Raw genomic sequence first — 20,869 nt, forward strand, 5'->3', positions numbered from 1 at the left:
TAGCAATTCTTCATATGCTTGTCCCCCAGCCCAGCACGAGCGGCGGCCTGTTAGCTCAGTTGGTTAGAGCGTGGTGCTAATAACGCCAAGGTCACAGGTTCGATCCCTGTACAGGCCAAGTTTCTGTGTTAAATAAAAGATGCTTTTTCTTCTGTCTCTTTGTTATCTGTATATCTCTTTGGAGCAAGAGCTGCTAGAATCATTAGTTGAATCAATTTGATATAGATGTGGAATTATATATTAATGTTAAAGTGCCTTGAACATCCATTAATGGTTGTAAGTTCTAACACTAAGTAACTAAATCTCTCATTTATTACAAGCATTTTCTTCTGTCTGATGTTTATCTCTATATTTCCTTTGAGCAGGAGCTGATAGAATGAGTAGATGAATTAATTTAATATAGATGATGAACTGTTATTTATTGCTAAACCACCTAGAACATACATTAATGGTTCTAAGTTTTAACACTAAGAATGAAAATCTCATTTGTATTGATTTTTTTGTGATATTTGTTTCTTCATGTCGATAATATATAAATATACCTTATGGGTAAACAGCTGAAAATAAGCTTTCAAACTATCTGGGGTTCACTGACATTAGCAATTCTTCATATGCTTGTCCCCCAGCCCAGCACAAACAGCGGCCTGTTAGCTCAGTTGGTTAGAGCGTGGTGCTAATAACGCCAAGGTCACAGGTTCGATCCCTGTACAGGCCAAGTTTCTGTGTTAAAAAATAGATGCTTTTTCTTGTGTCTCTTTGTTAACTGTATATCTCTTTGGAGCAAGAGCTGCTAGAATCATTAGTTGAATCAATTTGATATAGATGTGGAATTATATATTAATGTTAAAGTGCCTTGAACATCCATTAATGGTTGTAAGTTCTAACACTAAGTAACTAAATCTCTCATTTATTACAAGCATTTTCTTCTGTCTGATGTTTAGCTCTATATTTCCTTTGAGCAGGAGCTGATAGAATGAGTAGATGAATTAATTTAATATAGATGATGAACTGTTATTTATTGCTAAACCACATAGAACATACATTAATGGTTCTAAGTTTTAACACTAAGAATGAAAATCTCATTTGTATTGATTTTTTTGTGATATTTGTTTCTTCATGTCGATAATATATAAATATACCTTATGGGTAAACAGCTGAAAATAAGCTTTCAAACTATCTGCGGTTCACTGACATTAGCAATTCTTCATATGCTTGTCCCCCAGCCCAGCACGAACAGCGGCCTGTTAGCACAGTTGGTTAGAGCGTGGTGCTAATAACGCCAAGGTCACAGGTTCGATCCCTGTACAGGCCAAGTTTCTGTGTTAAATAAAAGATGCTTTTTCTTCTGTCTCTTTGTTATCTGTATATCTCTTTGGAGCAAGAGCTGCTAGAATCATTAGTTGAATCAATTTGATATAGATGTGGAATTATATATTAATGTTAAAGTGCCTTGAACATCCATTAATGGTTGTAAGTTCTAACACTAAGTAACTAAATCTCTCATTTATTCCAAGCATTTTCTTCTGTCTGATGTTTATCTCTATATTTCCTTTGAGCAGGAGCTGATAGAATAAGTAGATGAATTAATTTAATATAGATGATGAACTGTTATTTATTGCTAAACCACATAGAACATACATTAATGGTTCTAAGTTTTAACACTAAGAATGAAAATCTCATTTGTATTGATTTTTTTGTGATATTTGTTTCTTCATGTCGATAATATATAAATATACCTTATGGGTAAACAGCTGAAAATAAGCTTTCAAACTATCTGGGGTTCACTGACATTAGCAGTTCTGCATATGCTTGTCCCCCAGCACAGCACTAACGGCGGCCTGTTAGCTCAGTTGGTTAGAGCGTGGTGCTAATAACACCAAGGTCACAGGTTCGATCCCTGTACAGGCCAAGTTTCTGTGTTAAAAAAAAGATGCTTTTTCTTGTGTCTCTTTGTTAACTGTATATCTCTTTGGAGCAAGAGCTGCTAGTAGTTGAATCAATTTGATATAGATGTGGAATTATATATTAATGTTAAAGTGCCTTGAACATCCATTAATGGTTGTAAGTTCTAACACTAAGTAACTAAATCTCTCATTTATTACAAGCATTTTCTTCTGTCTGATGTTTATCTCTATATTTCCTTTGAGCAGGAGCTGATAGAATGAGTAGATGAATTAATTTAATATAGATGATGAACTGTTATTTATTGCTAAACCACATAGAACATACATTAATGGTTCTAAGTTTTAACACTAAGAATGAAAATCTCATTTGTATTGATTTTTTTGTGATATTTGTTTCTTCATGTCGATAATATATAAATATACCTTATGGGTAAACAGCTGAAAATAAGCTTTCAAACTATCTGGGGTTCACTGACATTAGCAATTCTTCATATGCTTGTCCCCCAGCCAAGCACAAACAGCGGCCTGTTAGCTCAGTTGGTTAGAGCGTGGTGCTAATAACGCCAAGGTCACAGGTTCGATCCCTGTACTGGCCAAGTTTCTGTGTTAAATAAAAGATGCTTTTTCTTGTGTCTCTTTGTTATCTGTATATCTCTTTGGAGCAAGAGCTGCTAGAATCATTAGTTGAATCAATTTGATATAGATGTGGAATTATATATTAATGTTAAAGTGCCTTGAACACCCATTAATGGTTCAAAGTTCTAACACTAAGTAATTAATCTCCCATTTATTACAAGTAATTTAGGAAAGTCTAGTTTTGATTTTTTGATAATGCTTAAAGACACCATGAATGTAAACAGCTGAATATAAGATTTCCATCTATCTCGGGTTAACAATCAGTAGCACTTCATCATCTGTTATTTCTTCAGTAGTATGCTATAAATATAGTAAGCCTATTATCTGATTCTGTTAGAACATGAAGTTAAAAATGGCAAGAACATACTTTCTACCACTCTCCAAGCAAACACTTAACGCTGCTTTAATGTTGAAATAGATGCATTTTCTTCTGTATCTTGTTTAAATCTATATTTCCTTTGAGCAGAAGCTGATAGAATGAGTAGATGAATTAATTTAATATAGATTATGAACTGTTATTTATTGCTAAACCACATGGAAAAAACATTAATGGTTCTAAGTTTTAACACTAAGATTGAAAATCTCATTTGTATTGATTTTTTTGTGATATTTGTTTCTTCATGTCGATAATATATAAATATACCTTATGGGTAAACAGCTGAAAATAAGCTTTCAAACTATCTGGGGTTCACTGACATTGGCAATTCTTCATATGCTTGTCCCCCAGCCCAGCACGAGCGGCGGCCTGTTAGCTCAGATGGTTAGAGCGTGGTGCTAATAACGCCAAGGTCACAGGTTCGATCCCTGTACAGGCCAAGTTTCTGTGTTAAATAAAAGAAGCTTTTTCTTCTGTCTCTTTGTTATCTGTATATCTCTTTGGAGCAAGAGCTGCTAGAATCATTAGTTGAATCAATTTGATATAGATGTGGAATTATATATTAATGTTAAAGTGCCTTGAACATCCATTAATGGTTGTAAGTTCTAACACTAAGTAACTAAATCTCTCATTTATTACAAGCATTTTCTTCTGTCTGATGTTTATCTCTATATTTACTTTGAGCAGGAGCTGATAGAATGAGTAGATGAATTAATTTAATATAGATGATGAACTGTTATTTATTGCTAAACCACATAGAACATACATTAATGGTTCTAAGTTTTAACACTAAGAATGAAAATCTCATTTGTATTGATTTTTTTGTGATATTTGTTTCTTCATGTCGATAATATATAAATATACCTTATGGGTAAACAGCTGAAAATAAGCTTTCAAACTATCTGGGGTTCACTGACATTAGCAGTTCTGCACATGCTTGTCCCCCAGCACAGAACGAACGGCAGCCTGTTAGCTCAGTTGGTTAGAGCGTGGTGCTAATAACGCCAAGGTCACAGGTTCGATCCCTGTACAGGCCAAGTTTCTGTGTTAAAAAAAAGATGCTTTTTCTTGTGTCTCTTTGTTAACTGTATATCTCTTTGGAGCAAGAGCTGCTAGTAGTTGAATCAATTTGATATAGATGTGGAATTATATATTAATGTTAAAGTGCCATGAACATCCATTAATGGTTGTAAGTTCTAACACTAAGTAACTAAATCTCTCATTTATTACAAGCATTTTCTTCTGTCTGATGTTTAGCTCTATATTTCCTTTGAGCAGGAGCTGATAGAATGAGTAGATGAATTAATTTAATATAGATGATGAACTGTTATTTATTGCTAAACCACATAGAACATACATTAATGGTTCTAAGTTTTAACACTAAGAATGAAAATCTCATTTGTATTGATTTTTTTGTGATATTTGTTTCTTCATGTCGATAATATATAAATATACCTTATGGGTAAACAGCTGAAAATAAGCTTTCAAACTATCTGCGGTTCACTGACATTAGCAATTCTTCATATGCTTGTCCCCCAGCCCAGCACGAACAGCGGCCTGTTAGCACAGTTGGTTAGAGCGTGGTGCTAATAACGCCAAGGTCACAGGTTCGATCCCTGTACAGGCCAAGTTTCTGTGTTAAATAAAAGATGCTTTTTCTTGTGTCTCTTTGTTAACTGTATATCTCTTTGGAGCAAGAGCTGCTAGTAGTTGAATCAATTTGATATAGATGTGGAATTATATATTAATGTTAAAGTGCCTTGAACATCCATTAATGGTTGTAAGTTCTAACACTAAGTAACTAAATCTCTCATTTATTACAAGCATTTTCTTCTGTCTGATGTTTATCTCTATATTTCCTTTGAGCAGGAGCTGATAGAATGAGTAGATGAATTAATTTAATATAGATGATGAACTGTTATTTATTGCTAAACCACATAGAACATACATTAATGGTTCTAAGTTTTAACACTAAGAATGAAAATCTCATTTGTATTGATTTTTTTGTGATATTTGTTTCTTCATGTCGATAATATATAAATATACCTTATGGGTAAACAGCTGAAAATAAGCTTTCAAACTATCTGGGGTTCACTGACATTAGCAATTCTTCATATGCTTGTCCCCCAGCCAAGCACAAACAGCGGCCTGTTAGCTCAGTTGGTTAGAGCGTGGTGCTAATAACGCCAAGGTCACAGGTTCGATCCCTGTACTGGCCAAGTTTCTGTGTTAAATAAAAGATGCTTTTTCTTGTGTCTCTTTGTTATCTGTATATCTCTTTGGAGCAAGAGCTGCTAGAATCATTAGTTGAATCAATTTGATATAGATGTGGAATTATATATTAATGTTAAAGTGCCTTGAACACCCATTAATGGTTCAAAGTTCTAACACTAAGTAATTAATCTCCCATTTATTACAAGTAATTTAGGAAAGTCTAGTTTTGATTTTTTGATAATGCTTAAAGACACCATGAATGTAAACAGCTGAATATAAGATTTCCATCTATCTCGGGTTAACAATCAGTAGCACTTCATCATCTGTTATTTCTTCAGTAGTATGCTATAAATATAGTAAGCCTATTATCTGATTCTGTTAGAACATGAAGTTAAAAATGCCAAGAACATACTTTCTACCACTCTCCAAGCAAACACTTAACGCTGCTTTAATGTTGAAATAAATGCATTTTCTTCTGTATCTTGTTTAAATCTATATTTCCTTTGAGCAGAAGCTGATAGAATGAGTAGATGAATTAATTTAATATAGATGATGAACTGTTATTTATTGCTAAACCACATGGAAAATACATTAATGGTTCTAAGTTTTAACACTAAGAATGAAAATCTCATTTGTATTGATTTTTTTGTGATATTTGTTTCTTCATGTCGATAATATATAAATATACCTTATGGGTAAACAGCTGAAAATAAGCTTTCAAACTATCTGGGGTTCACTGACATTACCACTTCTTCATATGCTTGTCCCCCAGCCCAGCATGAACGGCGGCCTGTTAGCTCAGTTGGTTAGAGCGTGGTGCTAATAACGCCAAGGTCACAGGTTCGATCCCTGTACAGGCCAAGTTTCTGTGTTAAATAAAAGATGCTTTTTCTTCTGTCTCTTTGTTATCTGTATATCTCTTTGGAGCAAGAGCTGCTAGAATCATTAGTTGAATCAATTTGATATAGATGTGGAATTATATATTAATGTTAAAGTGCCTTGAACATCCATTAATGGTTGTAAGTTCTAACACTAAGTAACTAAATCTCTCATTTATTACAAGCATTTTCTTCTGTCGGATGTTTATCTCTATATTTCCTTTGAGCAGAAGCTGATAGAATGAGTAGATGAATTAATTTAATATAGATGATAAACTGTTATTTATTGCTAAACCACATAGAAAATACATTAATGGTTCTCAGTTTTAACACTAAGAATGAAAATCTCATTTGTATTGATTTTTTTGTGATATTTGTTTCTTCATGTCGATAATATATAAATATACCTTCTGGGTAAACAGCTGAAAATAAGCTTTCAAACTATCTGGGGTTAGCTGACATTAGCAATTCTTCATATGCTTGTCCCCCAGCCCAGCACGAACGGCGGCCTGTTAGCTCAGTTGGTTAGAGCGTGGTGCTAATAACGCCAAGGTCACAGGTTCGATCCCTGTACAGGCCAAGTTTCTGTGTTAAAAAAAAGATGCTTTTTCTTGTGTCTCTTTGTTAACTGTATATCTCTTTGGAGCAAGAGCTGCTAGAATCATTAGTTGAATCAATTTGATATAGATGTGGAATTATATATTAATGTTAAAGTGCCTTGAACATCCATTAATGGTTGTAAGTTCTAACACTAAGTAACTAAATCTCTCATTTATTACAAGCATTTTCTTCTGTCTGATGTTTAGCTCTATATTTCCTTTGAGCAGGAGCTGATAGAATGAGTAGATGAATTAATTTAATATAGATGATGAACTGTTATTTATTGCTAAACCACATAGAACATACATTAATGGTTCTAAGTTTTAACACTAAGAATGAAAATCTCATTTGTATTGATTTTTTTGTGATATTTGTTTCTTCATGTCGATAATATATAAATATACCTTATGGGTAAACAGCTGAAAATAAGCTTTCAAACTATCTGGGGTTCACTCACATTAGCAATTCTTCATATGCTTGTCCCCCAGCCCAGCACAAACAGCGGCCTGTTAGCTCAGTTGGTTAGAGCGTGGTGCTAATAACGCCAAGGTCACAGGTTCGATCCCTGTACTGGCCAAGTTTCTGTGTTAAATAAAAGATGCTTTTTCTTGTGTCTCTTTGTTATCTGTATATCTCTTTGGAGCAAGAGCTGCTAGAATCATTAGTTGAATCAATTTGATATAGATGTGGAATTATATATTAATGTTAAAGTGCCTTGAACACCCATTAATGGTTCAAAGTTCTAACACTAAGTAATTAATCTCCCATTTATTACAAGTAATTTAGGAAAGTCTAGTTTTGATTTTTTGATAATGCTTAAAGACACCATGAATGTAAACAGCTGAATATAAGATTTCCATCTATCTCGGGTTAACAATCAGTAGCACTTCATCATCTGTTATTTCTTCAGTAGTATGCTATAAATATAGTAAGCCTATTATCTGATTCTGTTAGAACATGAAGTTAAAAATGGCAAGAACATACTTTCTACCACTCTCCAAGCAAACACTTAACGCTGCTTTAATGTTGAAATAGATGCATTTTCTTCTGTATCTTGATTAAATCTATATTTCCTTTGAGCAGAAGCTGATAGAATGAGTAGATGAATTAATTTAATATAGATTATGAACTGTTATTTATTGCTAAACCACATGGAAAATACATTAATGGTTCTAAGTTTTAACACTAAGATTGAAAATCTCATTTGTATTGATTTTTTTGTGATATTTGTTTCTTCATGTCGATAATATATAAATATACCTTATGGGTAAACAGCTGAAAATAAGCTTTCAAACTATCTGGGGTTCACTGACATTGGCAATTCTTCATATGCTTGTCCCCCAGCCCAGCACGAGCGGCGGCCTGTTAGCTCAGATGGTTAGAGCGTGGTGCTAATAACGCCAAGGTCACAGGTTCGATCCCTGTACAGGCCAAGTTTCTGTGTTAAATAAAAGAAGCTTTTTCTTCTGTCTCTTTGTTATCTGTATATCTCTTTGGAGCAAGAGCTGCTAGAATCATTAGTTGAATCAATTTGATATAGATGTGGAATTATATATTAATGTTAAAGTGCCTTGAACACCCATTAATGGTTCAAAGTTCTAACACTAAGTAATTAATCTCCCATTTATTACAAGTAATTTAGGAAAGTCTAGTTTTGATTTTTTGATAATGCTTAAAGACACCATGAATGTAAACAGCTGAATATAAGATTTCCATCTATCTCGGGTTAACAATCAGTAGCACTTCATCATCTGTTATTTCTTCAGTAGTATGCTATAAATATAGTAAGCCTATTATCTGATTCTGTTAGAACATGAAGTTAAAAATGCCAAGAACATACTTTCTACCACTCTCCAAGCAAACACTTAACGCTGCTTTAATGTTGAAATAGATGCATTTTCTTCTGTATCTTGTTTAAATCTATATTTCCTTTGAGCAGAAGCTGATAGAATGAGTAGATGAATTAATTTAATATAGATTATGAACTGTTATTTATTGCTAAACCACATGGAAAATACATTAATGGTTCTAAGTTTTAACACTAAGATTGAAAATCTCATTTGTATTGATTTTTTTGTGATATTTGTTTCTTCATGTCGATAATATATAAATATACCTTATGGGTAAACAGCTGAAAATAAGCTTTCAAACTATCTGGGGTTCACTGACATTAGCAATTCTTCATATGCTTGTCCCCCAGCCCAGCACGAGCGGCGGCCTGTTAGCTCAGTTGGTTAGAGCGTGGTGCTAATAACGCCAAGGTCACAGGTTCGATCCCTGTACAGGCCAAGTTTCTGTGTTAAATAAAAGATGCTTTTTCTTCTGTCTCTTTGTTATCTGTATATCTCTTTGGAGCAAGAGCTGCTAGAATCATTAGTTGAATCAATTTGATATAGATGTGGAATTATATATTAATGTTAAAGTGCCTTGAACATCCATTAATGGTTGTAAGTTCTAACACTAAGTAACTAAATCTCTCATTTATTACAAGCATTTTCTTCTGTCTGATGTTTATCTCTATATTTCCTTTGAGCAGGAGCTGATAGAATGAGTAGATGAATTAATTTAATATAGATGATGAACTGTTATTTATTGCTAAACCACATAGAACATACATTAATGGTTCTAAGTTTTAACACTAAGAATGAAAATCTCATTTGTATTGATTTTTTTGTGATATTTGTTTCTTCATGTCGATAATATATAAATATACCTTATGGGTAAACAGCTGAAAATAAGCTTTCAAACTATCTGGGGTTCACTGACATTAGCAATTCTTCATATGCTTGTCCCCCAGCCCAGCACGAACGGCGGCCTGTTAGCTCAGTTGGTTAGAGCGTGGTGCTAATAACGCCAAGGTCACAGGTTCGATCCCTGTACAGGCCAAGTTTCTGTGTTAAAAAAAAGATGCTTTTTCTTGTGTCTCTTTGTTAACTGTATATCTCTTTGGAGCAAGAGCTGCTAGAATCATTAGTTGAATCAATTTGATATAGATGTGGAATTATATATTAATGTTAAAGTGCCTTGAACATCCATTAATGGTTGTAAGTTCTAACACTAAGTAACTAAATCTCTCATTTATTACAAGCATTTTCTTCTGTCTGATGTTTATCTCTATATTTCCTTTGAGCAGGAGCTGATAGAATGAGTAGATGAATTAATTTAATATAGATGATGAACTGTTATTTATTGCTAAACCACATAGAACATACATTAATGGTTCTAAGTTTTAACACTAAGAATGAAAATCTCATTTGTATTGATTTTTTTGTGATATTTGTTTCTTCATGTCGATAATATATAAATATACCTTATGGGTAAACAGCTGAAAATAAGCTTTCAAACTATCTGCGGTTCACTGACATTAGCAATTCTTCATATGCTTGTCCCCCAGCCCAGCACAAACAACGGCCTGTTAGCACAGTTGGTTAGAGCGTGGTGCTAATAACGCCAAGGTCACAGGTTCGATCCCTGTACAGGCCAAGTTTCTGTGTTAAATAAAAGATGCTTTTTCTTCTGTCTCTTTGTTATCTGTATATCTCTTTGGAGCAAGAGCTGCTAGAATCATTAGTTGAATCAATTTGATATAGATGTGGAATTATATATTAATGTTAAAGTGCCTTGAACATCCATTAATGGTTCAAAGTTCTAACACTAAGTAATTAATCTCCCATTTATTACAAGTAATTTAGGAAAGTCTAGTTTTGATTTTTTGATAATGCTTAAAGACACCATGAATGTAAACAGCTGAATATAAGATTTCCATCTATCTCGAGTTAACAATCAGTAGCACTTCATCATCTGTTATTTCTTCAGTAGTATGCTATAAATATAGTAAGCCTATTATCTGATTCTGTTAGAACATGAAGTTAAAAATGCCAAGAACATACTTTCTACCACTCTCCAAGCAAACACTTAACGCTGCTTTAATGTTGAAATAGATGCATTTTCTTCTGTATCTTGTTTAAATCTATATTTCCTTTGAGCAGAAGCTGATAGAATGAGTAGATGAATTAATTTAATATAGATTATGAACTGTTATTTATTGCTAAACCACATGGAAAATACATTAATGGTTCTAAGTTTTAACACTAAGATTGAAAATCTCATTTGTATTGATTTTTTTGTGATATTTGTTTCTTCATGTCGATAATATATAAATATACCTTATGGGTAAACAGCTGAAAATAAGCTTTCAAACTATCTGGGGTTCACTGACATTAGCAATTCTTCATATGCTTGTCCCCCAGCCCAGCACAAGCGGCGGCCTGTTAGCTCAGTTGGTTAGAGCGTGGTGCTAATAACGCCAAGGTCACAGGTTCGATCCCTGTACAGGCCAAGTTTCTGTGTTAAATAAAAGATGCTTTTTCTTCTGTCTCTTTGTTATCTGTATATCTCTTTGGAGCAAGAGCTGCTAGAATCATTAGTTGAATCAATTTGATATAGATGTGGAATTATATATTAATGTTAAAGTGCCTTGAACATCCATTAATGGTTGTAAGTTCTAACACTAAGTAACTAAATCTCTCATTTATTCCAAGCATTTTCTTCTGTCTGATGTTTATCTCTATATTTCCTTTGAGCAGGAGCTGATAGAATAAGTAGATGAATTAATTTAATATAGATGATGAACTGTTATTTATTGCTAAACCACATAGAACATACATTAATGGTTCTAAGTTTTAACACTAAGAATGAAAATCTCATTTGTATTGATTTTTTTGTGATATTTGTTTCTTCATGTCGATAATATATAAATATACCTTATGGGTAAACAGCTGAAAATAAGCTTTCAAACTATCTGGGGTTCACTGACATTAGCAGTTCTGCATATGCTTGTCCCCCAGCACAGCACGAACGGCGGCCTGTTAGCTCAGTTGGTTAGAGCGTGGTGCTAATAACGCCAAGGTCACAGGTTCGATCCCTGTACAGGCCAAGTCTCTGTGTTAAAAAAAAGATGCTTTTTCTTGTGTCTCTTTGTTAACTGTATATCTCTTTGGAGCAAGAGCTGCTAGTAGTTGAATCAATTTGATATAGATGTGGAATTATATATTAATGTTAAAGTGCCTTGAACATCCATTAATGGTTCAAAGTTCTAACACTAAGTAATTAATCTCCCATTTATTACAAGTAATTTAGGAAAGTCTAGTTTTGATTTTTTGATAATGCTTAAAGACACCATGAATGTAAACAGCTGAATATAAGATTTCCATCTATCTCGGGTTAACAATCAGTAGCACTTCATCATCTGTTATTTCTTCAGTAGTATGCTATAAATATAGTAAGCCTATTATCTGATTCTGTTAGAACATGAAGTTAAAAATGCCAAGAACATACTTTCTACCACTCTCCAAGCAAACACTTAACGCTGCTTTAATGTTGAAATAGATGCATTTTCTTCTGTATCTTGTTTAAATCTATATTTCCTTTGAGCAGAAGCTGATAGAATGAGAAGATGAATTAATTTAATATATATTATGAACTGTTATTTATTGCTAAACCACATGGAAAATACATTAATGGTTCTAAGTTTTAACACTAAGATTGAAAATCTCATTTGTATTGATTTTTTTGTGATATTTGTTTCTTCATGTCGATAATATATAAATATACCTTATGGGTAAACAGCTGAAAATAAGCTTTCAAACTATCTGGGGTTCACTGACATTAGCAATTCTTCATATGCTTGTCCCCCAGCCCAGCACGAGCGGCGGCCTGTTAGCTCAGTTGGTTAGAGCGTGGTGCTAATAACACCAAGGTCACAGGTTCGATCCCTGTACAGGCCAAGTTTCTGTGTTAAATAAAAGATGCTTTTTCTTCTGTCTCTTTGTTATCTGTATATCTCTTTGGAGCAAGAGCTGCTAGAATCATTAGTTGAATCAATTTGATATAGATGTGGAATTATATATTAATGTTAAAGTGCCTTGAACATCCATTAATGGTTGTAAGTTCTAACACTAAGTAACTAAATCTCTCATTTATTACAAGCATTTTCTTCTGTCTGATGTTTATCTCTATATTTCCTTTGAGCAGGAGCTGATAGAATGAGTAGATGAATTAATTTAATATAGATGATGAACTGTTATTTATTGCTAAACCACATAGAACATACATTAATGGTTCTAAGTTTTAACACTAAGAATGAAAATCTCATTTGTATTGATTTTTTTGTGATATTTGTTTCTTCATGTCGATAATATATAAATATACCTTATGGGTAAACAGCTGAAAATAAGCTTTCAATCTATCTGGGGTTCACTGACATTAGCAGTTCTGCATATGCTTGTCCCCCAGCACAGCACGAACGGCGGCCTGTTAGCTCAGTTGGTTAGAGCGTGGTGCTAATAACGCCAAGGTCACAGGTTCGATCCCTGTACAGGCCAAGTTTCTGTGTTAAAAAAAAGATGCTTTTTCTTGTGTCTCTTTGTTAACTGTATATCTCTTTGGAGCAAGAGCTGCTAGTAGTTGAATCAATTTGATATAGATGTGGAATTATATATTAATGTTAAAGTGCCTTGAACATCCATTAATGGTTGTAAGTTCTAACACTAAGTAACTAAATCTCTCATTTATTACAAGCATTTTCTTCTGTCTGATGTTTATCTCTATATTTCCTTTGAGCAGGAGCTGATAGAATGAGTAGATGAATTAATTTAATATAGATGATGAACTGTTATTTATTGCTAAACCACATGGAAAATACATTAATGGTTCTAAGTTTTAACACTAAGATTGAAAATCTCATTTGTATTGATTTTTTTGTGATATTTGTTTCTTCATGTCGATAATATATAAATATACCTTATGGGTAAACAGCTGAAAATAAGCTTTCAAACTATCTGGGGTTCACTGACATTAGCAATTCTTCATATGCTTGTCCCCCAGCCCAGCACGAACGGCGGCCTGTTAGCTCAGTTGGTTAGAGCGTGGTGCTAATAACGCCAAGGTCACAGGTTCGATCCCTGTACAGGCCAAGTTTCTGTGTTCAATAAAAGATGCTTTTTCTTGTGTCTCTTTGTTATCTGTATATCTCTTTGGAGCAAGAGCTGCTAGAATGATTAGTTGAATCAATGTGATATAGATGTGGAATTATATATTAATGTTAAAGTGCCTTGAACATCCATTAATGGTTCAAAGTTCTAACACTAAGTAATTAATCTCCCATTTATTACAAGTAATTTAGGAAAGTCTAGTTTTGATTTTTTGATAATGCTTAAAGACACCATGAATGTAAACAGCTGAATATAAGATTTCCATCTATCTCTGGTTAACAATCAGTAGCACTTCATCATCTGTTATTTCTTCAGTAGTATGCTATAAATATAGTAAGCCTATTATCTGATTCTGTTAGAACATGAAGTTAAAAATGCCAAGAACATACTTTCTACCACTCTCCAAGCAAACACTTAACGCTGCTTTAATGTTGAAATAAATGCATTTTCTTCTGTATCTTGTTTAAATCTATATTTCCTTTGAGCAGAAGCTGATAGAATGAGTAGATGAATTAATTTAATATAGATGATGAACTGTTATGTATTGCTAAACCACATGGAAAATACATTAATGGTTCTAAGTTTTAACACTAAGAATGAAAATCTCATTTGTATTGATTTTTTTGTGATATTTGTTTCTTCATGTCGATAATATATAAATATACCTTATGGGTAAACAGCTGAAAATAAGCTTTCAAACTATCTGGGGTTCACTGACATTAGCAGTTCTTCATATGCTTGTCCCCCAGCCCAGCACGAACAGCGGCCTGTTAGCTCAGTTGGTTAGAGCGTGGTGCTAATAACGCCAAGGTCACAGGTTCGATCCCTGTACAGGCCAAGTTTCTGTGTTAAATAAAAGATGCTTTTTCTTGTGTCTCTTTGTTAACTGAATATCTCTTTGGAGCAAGAGCTGCTAGAATCATTAGTTGAATCAATTTGATATAGATGTGGAATTATATATTAATGTTAAAGTGCCTTGAACATCCATTAATGGTTGTAAGTTCTAACACTAAGTAACTAAATCTCTCATTTATTACAAGCATTTTCTTCTGTCTGATGTTTATCTCTATATTTCCTTTGAGCAGGAGCTGATAGAATGAGTAGATGAATTAATTTAATATAGATGATGAACTGTTATTTATTGCTAAACCATATAGAACATACATTAATGGTTCTAAGTTTTAACACTAAGAATGAAAATCTCATTTGTATTGATTTTTTGGTGATATTTGTTTCTTCATGTCGATAATATATAAATATACCTTATGGGTAAACAGCTGAAAATAAGCTTTCAAACTATCTGGGGTTCACTGACATTAGCAATTCTTCATATGCTTGTCCCCCAGCCCAGCACAAACAGCGGCCTGTTAGCTCAGTTGGTTAGAGCGTGGTGCTAATAACGCCAAGCTCACAGGTTCGATCCCTGTACAGGCCAAGTTTCTGTGTTAAAAAAAAGATGCTTTTTCTTGTGTCTCTTTGTTAACTGTATATCTCTTTGGAGCAAGAGCTGCTAGAATCATTAGTTGAATCAATTTGATATAGATGTGGAATTATATATTAATGTTAAAGTGCCTTGAACATCCATTAATGGTTGTAAGTTCTAACACTAAGTAACTAAATCTCTCATTTATTACAAGCATTTTCTTCTTTCTGATGTTTAGCTCTATATTTCCTTTGAGCAGGAGCTGATAGAATGAGTAGATGAATTAATTTAATATAGATGATGAACTGTTATTTATTGCTAAACCACATAGAAAATACATTAATGGTTCTAAGTTTTAACACTAGAATGAAAATCTCATTTGTATTGATTTTTTTGTGATATTTGTTTCTTCATGTCGATAATATATAAATATACCTTATGGGTAAACAGCTGAAAATAAGCTTTCAAACTATCTGGGGTTCACTGACATTAGCAATTCTTCATATGCTTGTCCCCCAGCCCAGCACGAATGGCGGCCTGTTAGCACAGTTGGTTAGAGCGTGGTGCTAATAACGCCAAGGTCACAGGTTCGATCCCTGTACATGCCAAGTTTCTGTGTTAAATAAAAGATGCTTTTTCTTCTGTCTCTTTGTTATCTGTATATCTCTTTGGAGCAAGAGCTGCTAGAATCATTAGTTGAATCAATTTGATATAGATGTGGAATTATATATTAATGTTAAAGTGCCTTGAACATCCATTAATGGTTCAAAGTTCTAACACTAAGTAATTAATCTCCCATTTATTACAAGTAATTTAGGAAAGTCTAGTTTTGATTTTTTGATAATGCTTAAAGACACCATGAATGTAAACAGCTGAATATAAGATTTCCATCTATCTCGGGTTAACAATCAGTAGCACTTCATCATCTGTTATTTCTTCAGTAGTATGCTATAAATATAGTAAGCCTATTATCTGATTCTGTTAGAACATGAAGTTAAAAATGCCAAGAACATACTTTCTACCACTCTCCAAGCAAACACTTAACGCTGCTTTAATGTTGAAATAGATGCATTTTCTTCTGTATCTTGTTTAAATCTATATTTCCTTTGAGCAGAAGCTGATAGAATGAGTAGATGAATTAATTTAATATAGATTATGAACTGTTATTTATTGCTAAACCACATGGAAAATACATTAATGGTTCTAAGTTTTAACACTAAGATTGAAAATCTCATTTGTATTGATTTTTTTGTGATATTTGTTTCTTCATGTCGATAATATATAAATATACCTTATGGGTAAACAGCTGAAAATAAGCTTTCAAACTATCTGGGGTTCACTGACATTAGCAATTCTTCATATGCTTGTCCCCCAGCCCAGCACGAGCGGCGGCCTGTTAGCTCAGTTGGTTAGAGCGTGGTGCTAATAACGCCAAGGTCACAGGTTCGATCCCTGTACAGGCCAAGTTTCTGTGTTAAATAAAAGATGCTTTTTCTTCTGTCTCTTTGTTATCTGTATATCTCTTTGGAGCAAGAGCTGCTAGAATCATTAGTTGAATCAATTTGATATAGATGTGGAATTATATATTAATGTTAAACTGCCTTGAACATCCATTAATGGTTGTAAGTTCTAACACTAAGTAACTAAATCTCTCATTTATTACAAGCATTTTCTTCTGTCTGATGTTTATCTCTATATTTCCTTTGAGCAGGAGCTGATAGAATAAGTAGATGAATTAATTTAATATAGATGATGAACTGTTATTTATTGCTAAACCACATAGAACATACATTAATGGTTCTAAGTTTTAACACTAAGAATGAAAATCTCATTTGTATTGATTTTTTTGTGATATTTGTTTCTTCATGTCGATAATATATAAATATACCTTATGGGTAAACAGCTGAAAATAAGCTTTCAAACTATCTGGGGTTCACTGACATTAGCAGTTCTGCATATGCTTGTCCCCCAGCACAGCACTAACGGCGGCCTGTTAGCTCAGTTGGTTAGAGCGTGGTGCTAATAACACCAAGGTCACAGGTTCGATCCCTGTACAGGCCAAGTTTCTGTGTTAAAAAAAAGATGCTTTTTCTTGTGTCTCTTTGTTAACTGTATATCTCTTTGGAGCAAGAGCTGCTAGTAGTTGAATCAATTTGATATAGATGTGGAATTATATATTAATGTTAAAGTGCCTTGAACATCCATTAATGGTTGTAAGTTCTAACACTAAGTAACTAAATCTCTCATTTATTACAAGCATTTTCTTCTGTCTGATGTTTATCTCTATATTTCCGTTGAGCAGGAGCTGATAGAATGAGTAGATGAATTAATTTAATATAGATGATAAACTGTTATTTATTGCTAAACCACATAGAAAATACATTAATGGTTCTCAGTTTTAACACTAAGAATGAAAATCTCATTTGTATTGATTTTTTTGTGATATTTGTTTCTTCATGTCGATAATATATAAATATACCTTCTGGGTAAACAGCTGAAAATAAGCTTTCAAACTATCTGGGGTTAGCTGACATTAGCTATTCTTCATATGCTTGTCCCCCAGCCCAGCACGAACGGCGGCCTGTTAGCTCAGTTGGTTAGAGCGTGGTGCTAATAACGCCAAGGTCACAGGTTCGATCCCTGTACAGGCCAAGTTTCTGTGTTAAAAAAAAGATGCTTTTTCTTGTGTCTCTTTGTTAACTGTATATCTCTTTGGAGCAAGAGCTGCTAGAATCATTAGTTGAATCAATTTGATATAGATGTGGAATTATATATTAATGTTAAAGTGCCTTGAACATCCATTAATGGTTGTAAGTTCTAACACTAAGTAACTAAATCTCTCATTTATTACAAGCATTTTCTTCTGTCTGATGTTTAGCTCTATATTTCCTTTGAGCAGGAGCTGATAGAATGAGTAGATGAATTAATTTAATATAGATGATGAACTGTTATTTATTGCTAAACCACATAGAACATACATTAATGGTTCTAAGTTTTAACACTAAGAATGAAAATCTCATTTGTATTGATTTTTTTGTGATATTTGTTTCTTCATGTCGATAATATATAAATATACCTTATGGGTAAACAGCTGAAAATAAGCTTTCAAACTATCTGGGGTTCACTCACATTAGCAATTCTTCATATGCTTGTCCCCCAGCCCAGCACAAACAGCGGCCTGTTAGCTCAGTTGGTTAGAGCGTGGTGCTAATAACGCCAAGGTCACAGGTTCGATCCCTGTACTGGCCAAGTTTCTGTGTTAAATAAAAGATGCTTTTTCTTGTGTCTCTTTGTTATCTGTATATCTCTTTGGAGCAAGAGCTGCTAGAATCATTAGTTGAATCAATTTGATATAGATGTGGAATTATATATTAATGTTAAAGTGCCTTGAACACCCATTAATGGTTCAAAGTTCTAACACTAAGTAATTCATCTCCCATTTATTACAAGTAATTTAGGAAAGTCTAGTTTTGATTTTTTGATAATGCTTAAAGACACCATGAATGTAAACAGCTGAATATAAGATTTCCATCTATCTCGGGTTAACAATCAGTAGCACTTCATCATCTGTTATTTCTTCAGTAGTATGCTATAAATATAGTAAGCCTATTATCTGATTCTGTTAGAACATGAAGTTAAAAATGGCAAGAACATACTTTCTACCACTCTCCAAGCAAACACTTAACGCTGCTTTAATGTTGAAATAGATGCATTTTCTTCTGTATCTTGATTAAATCTATATTTCCTTTGAGCAGAAGCTGATAGAATGAGTAGATGAATTAATTTAATATAGATTATGAACTGTTATTTATTGCTAAACCACATGGAAAATACATTAATGGTTCTAAGTTTTAACACTAAGATTGAAAATCTCATTTGTATTGATTTTTTTGTGATATTTGTTTCTTCATGTCGATAATATATAAATATACCTTATGGGTAAACAGCTGAAAATAAGCTTTCAAACTATCTGGGGTTCACTGACATTGGCAATTCTTCATATGCTTGTCCCCCAGCCCAGCACGAGCGGCGGCCTGTTAGCTCAGATGGTTAGAGCGTGGTGCTAATAACGCCAAGGTCACAGGTTCGATCCCTGTACAGGCCAAGTTTCTGTGTTAAATAAAAGAAGCTTTTTCTTCTGTCTCTTTGTTATCTGTATATCTCTTTGGAGCAAGAGCTGCTAGAATCATTAGTTGAATCAATTTGATATAGATGTGGAATTATATATTAATGTTAAAGTGCCTTGAACACCCATTAATGGTTCAAAGTTCTAACACTAAGTAATTAATCTCCCATTTATTACAAGTAATTTAGGAAAGTCTAGTTTTGATTTTTTGATAATGCTTAAAGACACCATGAATGTAAACAGCTGAATATAAGATTTCCATCTATCTCGGGTTAACAATCAGTAGCACTTCATCATCTGTTATTTCTTCAGTAGTATGCTATAAATATAGTAAGCCTATTATCTGATTCTGTTAGAACATGAAGTTAAAAATGCCAAGAACATACTTTCTACCACTCTCCAAGCAAACACTTAACGCTGCTTTAATGTTGAAATAGATGCATTTTCTTCTGTATCTTGTTTAAATCTATATTTCCTTTGAGCAGAAGCTGATAGAATGAGTAGATGAATTAATTTAATATAGATTATGAACTGTTATTTATTGCTAAACCACATGGAAAATACATTAATGGTTCTAAGTTTTAACACTAAGATTGAAAATCTCATTTGTATTGATTTTTTTGTGATATTTGTTTCTTCATGTCGATAATATATAAATATACCTTATGGGTAAACAGCTGAAAATAAGCTTTCAAACTATCTGGGGTTCACTGACATTGGCAATTCTTCATATGCTTGTCCCCCAGCCCAGCACGAGCGGCGGCCTGTTAGCTCAGTTGGTTAGAGCGTGGTGCTAATAACGCCAAGGTCACAGGTTCGATCCCTGTACAGGCCAAGTTTCTGTGTCAAATAAAAGATGCTTTTTCTTCTGTCTCTTTGTTATCTGTATATCTCTTTGGAGCAAGAGCTGCTAGAATCATTAGTTGAATCAATTTGATATAGATGTGGAATTATATATTAATGTTAAAGTGCCTTGAACATCCATTAATGGTTGTAAGTTCTAACACTAAGTAACTAAATCTCTCATTTATTACAAGCATTTTCTTCTGTCTGATGTTTATCTCTATATTTCCTTTGAGCAGGAGCTGATAGAATGAGTAGATGAATTAATTTAATATAGATGATGAACTGTTATTTATTGCTAAACCACATAGAACATACATTAATGGTTCTAAGTTTTAACACTAAGAATGAAAATCTCATTTGTATTGATTTTTTTGTGATATTTGTTTCTTCATGTCGATAATATATAAATATACCTTATGGGTAAACAGCTGAAAATAAGCTTTCAAACTATCTGGGGTTCACTGACATTAGCAATTCTTCATATGCTTGTCCCCCAGCCCAGCACGAACGGCGGCCTGTTAGCTCAGTTGGTTAGAGCGTGGTGCTAATAACGCCAAGGTCACAGGTTCGATCCCTGTACAGGCCAAGTTTCTGTGTTAAAAAAAAGATGCTTTTTCTTGTGTCTCTTTGTTAACTGTATATCTCTTTGGAGCAAGAGCTGCTAGAATCATTAGTTGAATCAATTTGATATAGATGTGGAATTATATATTAATGTTAAAGTGCCTTGAACATCCATTAATGGTTGTAAGTTCTAACACTAAGTAACTAAATCTCTCATTTATTACAAGCATTTTCTTCTGTCTGATGTTTATCTCTATATTTCCTTTGAGCAGGAGCTGATAGAATGAGTAGATGAATTAATTTAATATAGATG

At 33.5% G+C, this 20,869-nt stretch overlaps 15 non-coding genes across 15 annotated transcripts; all 15 read left to right on the top strand.

Moving 5' to 3' along the window:
* Positions 1-44: 44 nt before the first annotated feature.
* TRNAI-AAU (transfer RNA isoleucine (anticodon AAU)) lies at positions 45-118 on the top strand. Its single transcript has one exon. It is a non-coding gene; the product is annotated as a tRNA-Ile (tRNA).
* A 523-nt stretch (positions 119-641) lies between these two features.
* Positions 642-715, top strand: TRNAI-AAU (transfer RNA isoleucine (anticodon AAU)). Its single transcript has one exon. It is a non-coding gene; the product is annotated as a tRNA-Ile (tRNA).
* A 5,202-nt stretch (positions 716-5,917) lies between these two features.
* TRNAI-AAU (transfer RNA isoleucine (anticodon AAU)) lies at positions 5,918-5,991 on the top strand. The gene has a single exon. It is a non-coding gene; the product is annotated as a tRNA-Ile (tRNA).
* A 523-nt stretch (positions 5,992-6,514) lies between these two features.
* TRNAI-AAU (transfer RNA isoleucine (anticodon AAU)) lies at positions 6,515-6,588 on the top strand. Its single transcript has one exon. It is a non-coding gene; the product is annotated as a tRNA-Ile (tRNA).
* Positions 6,589-8,823: 2,235 nt separating this feature from the next.
* TRNAI-AAU (transfer RNA isoleucine (anticodon AAU)) lies at positions 8,824-8,897 on the top strand. The gene has a single exon. It is a non-coding gene; the product is annotated as a tRNA-Ile (tRNA).
* A 523-nt stretch (positions 8,898-9,420) lies between these two features.
* On the top strand, positions 9,421-9,494 carry TRNAI-AAU (transfer RNA isoleucine (anticodon AAU)). The gene has a single exon. It is a non-coding gene; the product is annotated as a tRNA-Ile (tRNA).
* A 1,379-nt stretch (positions 9,495-10,873) lies between these two features.
* On the top strand, positions 10,874-10,947 carry TRNAI-AAU (transfer RNA isoleucine (anticodon AAU)). Its single transcript has one exon. It is a non-coding gene; the product is annotated as a tRNA-Ile (tRNA).
* Positions 10,948-11,470: 523 nt separating this feature from the next.
* On the top strand, positions 11,471-11,544 carry TRNAI-AAU (transfer RNA isoleucine (anticodon AAU)). Its single transcript has one exon. It is a non-coding gene; the product is annotated as a tRNA-Ile (tRNA).
* Positions 11,545-12,917: 1,373 nt separating this feature from the next.
* TRNAI-AAU (transfer RNA isoleucine (anticodon AAU)) lies at positions 12,918-12,991 on the top strand. The gene has a single exon. It is a non-coding gene; the product is annotated as a tRNA-Ile (tRNA).
* A 517-nt stretch (positions 12,992-13,508) lies between these two features.
* On the top strand, positions 13,509-13,582 carry TRNAI-AAU (transfer RNA isoleucine (anticodon AAU)). Its single transcript has one exon. It is a non-coding gene; the product is annotated as a tRNA-Ile (tRNA).
* A 782-nt stretch (positions 13,583-14,364) lies between these two features.
* TRNAI-AAU (transfer RNA isoleucine (anticodon AAU)) lies at positions 14,365-14,438 on the top strand. The gene has a single exon. It is a non-coding gene; the product is annotated as a tRNA-Ile (tRNA).
* A 1,975-nt stretch (positions 14,439-16,413) lies between these two features.
* On the top strand, positions 16,414-16,487 carry TRNAI-AAU (transfer RNA isoleucine (anticodon AAU)). The gene has a single exon. It is a non-coding gene; the product is annotated as a tRNA-Ile (tRNA).
* A 1,114-nt stretch (positions 16,488-17,601) lies between these two features.
* Positions 17,602-17,675, top strand: TRNAI-AAU (transfer RNA isoleucine (anticodon AAU)). The gene has a single exon. It is a non-coding gene; the product is annotated as a tRNA-Ile (tRNA).
* Positions 17,676-19,910: 2,235 nt separating this feature from the next.
* TRNAI-AAU (transfer RNA isoleucine (anticodon AAU)) lies at positions 19,911-19,984 on the top strand. The gene has a single exon. It is a non-coding gene; the product is annotated as a tRNA-Ile (tRNA).
* Positions 19,985-20,507: 523 nt separating this feature from the next.
* On the top strand, positions 20,508-20,581 carry TRNAI-AAU (transfer RNA isoleucine (anticodon AAU)). The gene has a single exon. It is a non-coding gene; the product is annotated as a tRNA-Ile (tRNA).
* The last annotated feature ends 288 nt before the right edge of the window (positions 20,582-20,869 follow it).

The sequence above is a fragment of the Triturus cristatus genome, chromosome 5_1, assembly GCF_964204655.1.
Source record: "Triturus cristatus chromosome 5_1, aTriCri1.1, whole genome shotgun sequence".
NCBI lineage: Eukaryota > Metazoa > Chordata > Amphibia > Caudata > Salamandridae > Triturus > Triturus cristatus.